The following is an 8,083-nucleotide window of genomic DNA, read 5'->3' as shown; positions in this document are numbered from 1 at the left end:
ACAATTTTAACTTGCTGAGCGGAATCACCAGAGGAACGAGGTCTCAAAGATAGAAATAATTTACAATTATTCTTAAAATTCAGAAACCTAGATCTATCTCCAGAAAACAACTCAGGAATAGGTATCTTTGGCTCAGACATAGGGCTATGAACAACAAAATCCTGAATATTTTGCACCCTTGCAGCAAGATGATCCACACTAGAAGTCAGACTCTGAATATCCATGTCTGCAGCTGAGCTCAAAACCACCCAGAGATTAAGGGGATGAGAGAAGCTGGACTGACTGCAGCAAAGGAGAAAAAAAAAATTGTACTCAGGACTTCTTTTATCCCACTTCTGTGATGCATTAAACACTTTTTCGGCCTGCTGTACTGTTATGATCCCAGTGGCTGGGGATCACTAGAAATACTAGCTAAGTTACTGAACAAAGAACAAGCTCTAGGGAGGTGGTAACTGGACTGACCGCAATCCTGATCCTATCCAAACACACTAAAGGTAGCCAGTGAACATGCCTAAAATCCTGGACGTCTCGACGCAGCCTGAGAAACTGACTACCCCTAAAGAGAAAGCAAGACCTCACTTGCCTCGAGAAATAATCCCAAAGATATAGGAAGCCCCCAACAAATAATAACAGTGAGGTAAGGGGAAAAGACACACGTAGGAATGAAAACAGATTCAGCAAATGAGGCCCGCTAATACTAGATAGCAGAAGACAGATAGTGAGCTGTGCGGTCAGCAGAAAACCCTACAAAATATCCATGCTGAGAATTCAAGAACCCCCACACCAACTAACGGTGTGGGGGGAGAAACTCAGCCCCCTAGAGCTAACAGCAAGCAGGGAAATCACATATTAGCAAGCTGGACAAGAAATATATTGAACACTGATGATCAAAAAATGAACAAACGGAAACTTAGCTTCTCTTGAAGAGACTGGTAGCAAGGTAGTCAGAAGGAATCAGAGTAGCACTGAATACATTGACAGCAGGCATAGACTGAGAGTCCAAGTGAGCTTAAATAGGAAACCAGCCCTCATATAACGAGACAGCTGATGCCAGTCACAAACCTGCAGAAAGATAGCACTCACACAGTACCACTTGTGACCACAAGAGGGAGCCCAGAAATAGAGTTCACAACAGTGGGCCACTGCAGAGCAGCTAGCCCTGAGGGTAATTGGCAGGCAGGGAGTGATTCCTGCAGCTCGGCAGAGAAGCAGAGCTGCAGGGATCTGATGCCATCCTGCTTCCTGCCCACTGCCAGGCGCTTTCTGCCTGACACAGCGCAGCTGTTTCAGAGAGAAAACTGCCGGCGACAAATATGCTGCCGGGATGTGCTGCGGGGAACGTGCGGAAAGGTAAGTGGTGCTTTGTGTCTGTCTGTCTGCCTGTGTGTACAGTTCCTTGCGAAAGTATTCGGCCCCCTGGAACTTTTCAACCTTTTCCCACATATCATGCTTCAAACATAAAGATACCAAATGTACATTTTTGGTGAAGAATCAACAACAAGTGGAACACAATTGTGAAGTTGAACGAAATTTATTGGTTATTTAAATTTTTTGTGGAAATTCAAAAACTGAAAAGCGGGTATGCACTAGTGCAATATTATTTGGCCCCTTTACTTTCAGTGCATCAAACTCACTCCAGAAGGTCATTGTGGATCTCTGAATGAACCAATGTTGTCCTAAATGCCTAATGATGATAAATATAATCCACCTGTAGCCTATTGTTAATTTTTGGCAACACATAGAAGACTGGTATAATAGGATCAGGGAGCATAACAAACCTATTCCTTTCGTACACACGTACCACCCATATTCAAACAGGGTCCATACCATCATCAGAAAACATTGGAACATCCTAAGCTGTAGTTACACAAATATACCGGAATTCCAACAGCCCTTCTTGCCATCTTATCGCCATCCTACTAACTTGAAGGATAAACTAGTTAGAGCAGACATAGGATCAAACATGCGTATACCTAGACAGGAAAGAAATATATCTTGGTACCGTGTTAACCAGTAGATAGAAAAATATTTAGAATTGAGAGTCCTCAGTGGTTGATACCTTTTAATGGCTAACTGAAAAGATGGTAACAAATTGCAAGCTTTCGAGACTACATACGTCTCTTCATCAGGCAAAGACTAAAACAAATTCTGAAGAATCACATATTTATGCACATAGTATAGAAAAAAAAAAGAAAAAAAAAGGGAGAGGGGAAAAAAAAACCATGGATAAGCCAGGTGACATGAAGCAGAATTACCATGGGTGATAAACAGTTACGTCCATAAATATTGGGCCAATTCTTAGATAAGGATTGTTTTATTGTCCTGTGATTAGGGTCTCTGTTGTGATGACCCCCACATGGTCTGATGGGCAAGTTCCTTAGTTGTAGTTAGTTGATGTAAAAAGACATAAATCCGTGTGACACATTCATTCCTGCATTTAGAGTGTCAAAGGTCATCATCAGTTTATATTCCCAGACTCTCCTGTCTTTCTGCGATATGAAGTTACCCTTTAATACAAGTAATTTCATGTCCATAATGTTATGATTTGGGAGACAGAAATGTATTGCCACAGGTAGATCCATTCTTTTTTCTCTTATTGTATGGCGGTGAGCGTTCATCCTGGTTCTCAGTTTCTGCCCTGTCTCCCCTACATACATGCATATGTGCATAAATATGTGATTCTTCAGAATCTGTTTTAGTCTTTGCCTGATGAAGAGACGTATGTGGTCTCGAAAGCTTGCAATTTGTTACCATCTTTTCAGTTAGCCATTAAAAGGTATCAACCACTGAGGACTCTCAATTCTATACCTAGACAGACATTCCTACAGACCCAGAAGAAGGGTACGTTTCCTTGTTTAAATTGTCTGCACTGTAACAGCATACAGAAGGGACAATTCATCTCCCACCCCACACAGGACAAAGCATCACCATTAAGGGTTTCTTCACCTGTGAGTCCGCATACGTAGTGTATGCCATAAAATGTCCATGTGGTCTTGTGTACGTGGGGGAGACAACACAACCAGTTAGGGACAGAGTATCCCAACATAAACCAAACATCAGGTGCAACAGAACTCATCTCCCGTTAACTCAAAACTTTCACAAGATGGGCCATAATGTGGCTCAACTGAAATTCCAAGTACTGGAACGGATTGACCCCTGCAGAAGGGGCCAAAATAGGATTAAGATATTGAAGAGGAGGGAGGCCTATTGGATATTTACATTACAGACATTGGAACCCAAAGGACTCAATAGGGACTACGATACCTCGAGTTTTCTGTGAAGAATGTTTTATACAGCATATACTAATGATTTATATTGTCTCCTATGAAGATTGTATACTCAAGGGCCGTGTATCCTAGCTCTGTTTTTGACTACTTATTGGAAGTATAATTTTTCTTTCGAATGCGTAATAAGTTTTGTAGCTTTATTTAACTGTATGTGTGTTTCCTGTAATAACCAACATTAATTGTATTGCTCCTTTATTTCTCTTTAGAACCGTTGATCTTCACCCTGTCTCACAACACTTACTTCACTGCTCACTCTGGTATAGTGTATTACTGCATTCCGAATCTAGGACGGGCTATGCTTAACCATTCCTTCCTTCCCTACAGAAATTGCATTTTCCTATATTGGATTATAGGTCAAACTTTCGAGGGTTAAATCTAACCGGAGGGTCCATTATACTATAATTTATATTGCAGCATAACATTTCCCTTCCATTGGATTAGGGTCCATACTATCTAGGGTTAAAACTGACCTGGACATTCATTATAATACGGTTCCCATTAAAATATAAATAAAATAATCCCCGCAGCCAAAAGGTCCTAATATCTCCTTGCTATGTTCAGCACTATTTTGCACACAGTGCTGGCCCGGATCTTCTTTCACGCTGCACTGGTGATACGGAGTATAACACAGATAAGTCACGTGATCGCAATGACATGATCCGGTCACGTGACATACCCCGAGTTCCTGCCCCTTTATAACCAGCATTGTTGTGAATTCCGTTCTTGGGCTCCATCCTGTGGTAATGAATGGTATTTTTGGGAGTTCTGCTCTTGGGCTCCCTCTGGTGGTTTCAAGTGGAACTTAGCAGCTGCTTTCACTAATCGGTGCCCTGGCCTTGTTATTTAACTGGGCTTTAGGCTGTAGTTGATGCCAGCTGTCAATGTTCCTTCCTGTCGATTCAGTCCTTTCCTGAAAGGTCTCTGTTGGCCAGTCCATTTCAGCTTAAGAAAAGTTCTGCTAGTTTTTGGGTGTTTCCCTGCCTATGACCTTTTGTTCAGTTTAAGTTATGTCTCTTTTGTCCAGCTTGTCATCATGAAATATTCCGGCTAGTTGGAAGCTCTGGGGTTGCAGATTTGCCCCTCCACACCGTGAGTCGGTGTGGAGATTATTTTTGTAAACTCTGCGTGGACATTTAGTTTTTATACTGACCGCACAGTAGCCTTTTCTTTCTCTGTCTATTTAGATAGTAGTGGCCTCCTTTGCTAAAATCTAGTTTCATTTCTGAGTTTGTCATTTCCCTCTTCACTCACCGTCAATATTTGTGGGGGGCTATCTTTCCTTTGGGGGTTTCTCTGAGGCGAGATAGTTTTCCGTTTCCATCTTCAGGGGTAGCTAGTTCTTAGGCTGTGAAGAGGCGTCTAGGCAGAGATAGGAACGCTCCACGGCTATTTCTAGTGTTGGTGTTAGGAGTAGGGATTGTGGTCAGTAAAGTTACCACCTCCTCAGAGCTAGTACATTATTTGTTTACTCACTAGGTCATTTCAGTGCTGCTCCGTAATCACTAGGTCATATAGGTGATTACTGTCTGTAGAGCTGCCACCTCCTCTGAGCTTGTCCATGATTGGTTTTACCCACCAGGTCATCTCAGTACCACTCCGTAACCACCAGGTCATAACAGTACAGCTGGCCCGCAAAGTGTTAAATGCATCTCAAAAGAGGGAAGAGAAAGTTCTGAGTCATAGTTTTTTTTCCTTGTTGCTTGTTTTGTCTTTTTTTTTCCCCTTGATTTTTGGATGGTGTAGGAGCTTGGTACTGATATGGAGGTTCAGGGTCTGTCTGCGTGTGTTGATCATCTCGCTGCAAGGGTACAGAGTATCCAAGATTATGTTGTTCAAACTCCTGTTTCTGAGCCTAAAATTCCTATCCCTGATTTGTTTTCTGGGGATAGATCTAGGTTTTTGAATTTTAAAAATAATTGCAGATTGTTTTTTGCTCTGAGACCCCGTTCCTCTGGTGACCCCATTCAGCAGGTGAAGATTGTTATTTCTCTGCTGCGTGGTGACCCGCAGGATTGGGCATTCTCTCTTGAGCCAGGGAATCCTGCATTGCTCAATGTAGATTCATTTTTTCAAGCACTTGGATTGCTTTATGACGAACCCAATTCTGTGGATCAGGCAGAAAGAATTTTGCTGGCTCTGTGTCAGGGTCAGGAAGCGGCAGAGATATATTGTCAGAAATTTAGGAAGTGGTCTGTGCTTACAAAGTGGAATGAGGATGCCCTGGCAGCTATTTTCAGAAAGGGTCTTTCTGAAGCTCTTAAAGATGTTATGGTGGGGTTTCCCACACCTGCTGGTTTGAACGAATCAATGTCTCTGGCCATTCAGATTGATCGGCGCCTACGTGAACGTAAGGTTGTGCACCATATGGCGGTGTCCTCTGGACAGAGTTCTGAGCCTATGCAATGTGATAGAGTTTTGACAAGAGCAGAACGGCAGGAGTTCCGACGTCAGAATAGGCTATGTTTTTACTGTGGTGACGCTACTCATGCTATCTCTGATTGCCCGAAGCGAACTATGAGGGTTGCTAGTTCGGTTACCATCAGTACTGTACAGCCTAAATTTCTCTTGTCTATTACTCTGATTTGCTCACTGTCGTCCTTTTCTGTAATGGCATTTGTGGATTCTGGCGCTGCACTTAACTTAATGGACCTAGAATTTGCCAAGCGCTGTGGTTTTTCCTTGGAGCCTTTGCAGAGTCCTATTCCCTTAAGGGGGATTGATGCTACGCCATTGGCCAAGAATAAACCTCAGTACTGGACACAGTTAGCCATGAACATGGCTCCAGCACATCAGGAAAATATTCGTTTTTTGGTGTTGCATAATTTGCATGATGTGGTTGTGCTGGGGTTTCCATGGCTACAGGTACATAATCCAGTACTGGATTGGAAATCTATGTCTGTGACTAGTTGGGGTTGTCAGGGGATACATAGTGACATTCCTCTGATGTCAATTTCCTCGTCCCCTTCTTCTGAAGTTCCTGAGTTTTTGTCGGATTTCCAGGATATATTTGAGGAGCCTAAATCGAGTCCTCTGCCTCCTCATAGAGACTGTGATTGTGCTATTAATTTGATTCCTGGCTGTAAGTTCCCTAAGGGTCGACTTTTCAATCTGTCTGTGCCAGAGCATGCCGCTATGTGGACTTATGTAAAGGAGTCCTTGGAGAAGGGGCATATTCGCCCGTCTTCGTCACCGTTGGGAGCGGGATTCTTTTTTGTTGCCAAGAAGGATGGTTCCTTGAGGCCCTGTATAGATTATCGCCTTCTCAATAAGATCACGGTCAAATTCCAGTACCCTTTGCCTTTGCTCTCTGATTTGTTTGCTCAGATTAAAGGGGCTAGCTGGTTTACCAAGATTGACCTTCGAGGGGCGTATAATCTGGTCCGCATCAAACAGGGTGATGAATGGAAAACAGCATTTAATACGCCCGAAGGCCATTTTGAATATCTTGTGATGCCTTTCGGGCTCTCTAATGCTCCATCTGTGTTTCAGTCCTTTATGCATGATATTTTTCGGGAGTATCAGGATAAATTTATGATTGTATATTTGGACAATATTTTGGTTTTTTCCGATGATTGGGAGTCTCATGTGAAGCAGGTCAGGATGGTATTTCAGATTCTTCGTGCTAATACACTGTTTGTGAAGGGGTCTAAGTGCCTTTTTGGAGTTCAGAAGGTTTCTTTTCTGGGGTTCATTTTTTCTCCCTCGGCTATTGAAATGGACCCTGTTAAGGTCCAGGCTATTTATGATTGGACGCGGCCCACATCTGTGAAGAGCCTTCAGAAGTTTTTGGGCTTTGCTAATTTTTATCGCCGCTTCATTGCTAATTTTTCTACTGTGGTTAAACCTCTGACCGATTTGACCAAGAAAGGTGCTGATGTGGTGAATTGGTCCTCTGCGGCTGTGGAGGCCTTTCAGGAGCTTAAGCGTCATTTTACTTCTGCCCCTGTGTTGCGTCAGCCAGATGTCTCTCTCCCTTTTCAGGTTGAGGTTGACGCTTCTGAGATTGGGGCAGGAGCTGTTCTGTCTCAGAGAAGTTCTGATGGCTCTGTGTTGAAACCGTGTGCATTCTTCTCCAGAAAGTTTTCGCCTGCTGAGCGTAATTATGATGTCGGCAATCGGGAGTTGTTGGCTATGAAGTGGGCATTCGAGGATTGGCGACATTGGCTTGAGGGAGCCAAGCATCGTGTTGTGGTCTTGACCGATCATAAGAATCTGATTTACCTTGAATCAGCCAAGCAGTTGAATCCTAGACAGGCTCGGTGGTCTTTGTTTTTCTCCCGTTTTGATTTTGTGGTCTCGTATCTTCCGGGATCTAAGAATGTGAAGGCTGATGCCCTGTCTAGGAGTTTTTTGCCTGATTCTCCTGGAGTCCGTGAGCCGGCTGGTATTCTCAAGGAGGGGGTGATTCTTTCTGCTATCTCCCCTGATTTACGGCGGGTGCTTCGGGAGTTTCAGGCTGATAGACCCGACCGCTGTCCTGTGGGGAAATTGTTTGTTCCTGATAGATGGACTAGTAAGGTGATTTCTAAGATTCATTGTTCAGTGTTGGCTGGTCATCCTGGGATCTTTGGTACCAGAGATTTGGTTGCCAGGTCCTTTTGGTGGCCTTCTTTGTCACGGGATGTACGTTCCTTTGTGCAGTCCTGTGGGATCTGTGCCCGGGCTAAGCCCTGCTGTTCTCGTGCTAGTGGGTTGCTTTTGCCTTTGCCTATCCCTGAGAGGCCCTGGACGCATATTTCCATGGATTTTATTTCTGATCTTCCTGTTTCTCAGAAGATGTCTGTCATCTGGGTGGT

This window comes from Ranitomeya variabilis, chromosome 5 (genome assembly GCF_051348905.1).
Source record: "Ranitomeya variabilis isolate aRanVar5 chromosome 5, aRanVar5.hap1, whole genome shotgun sequence".
Lineage (NCBI taxonomy): Eukaryota > Metazoa > Chordata > Amphibia > Anura > Dendrobatidae > Ranitomeya > Ranitomeya variabilis.
Note: the sequence above shows the minus strand (reverse complement) of the source record.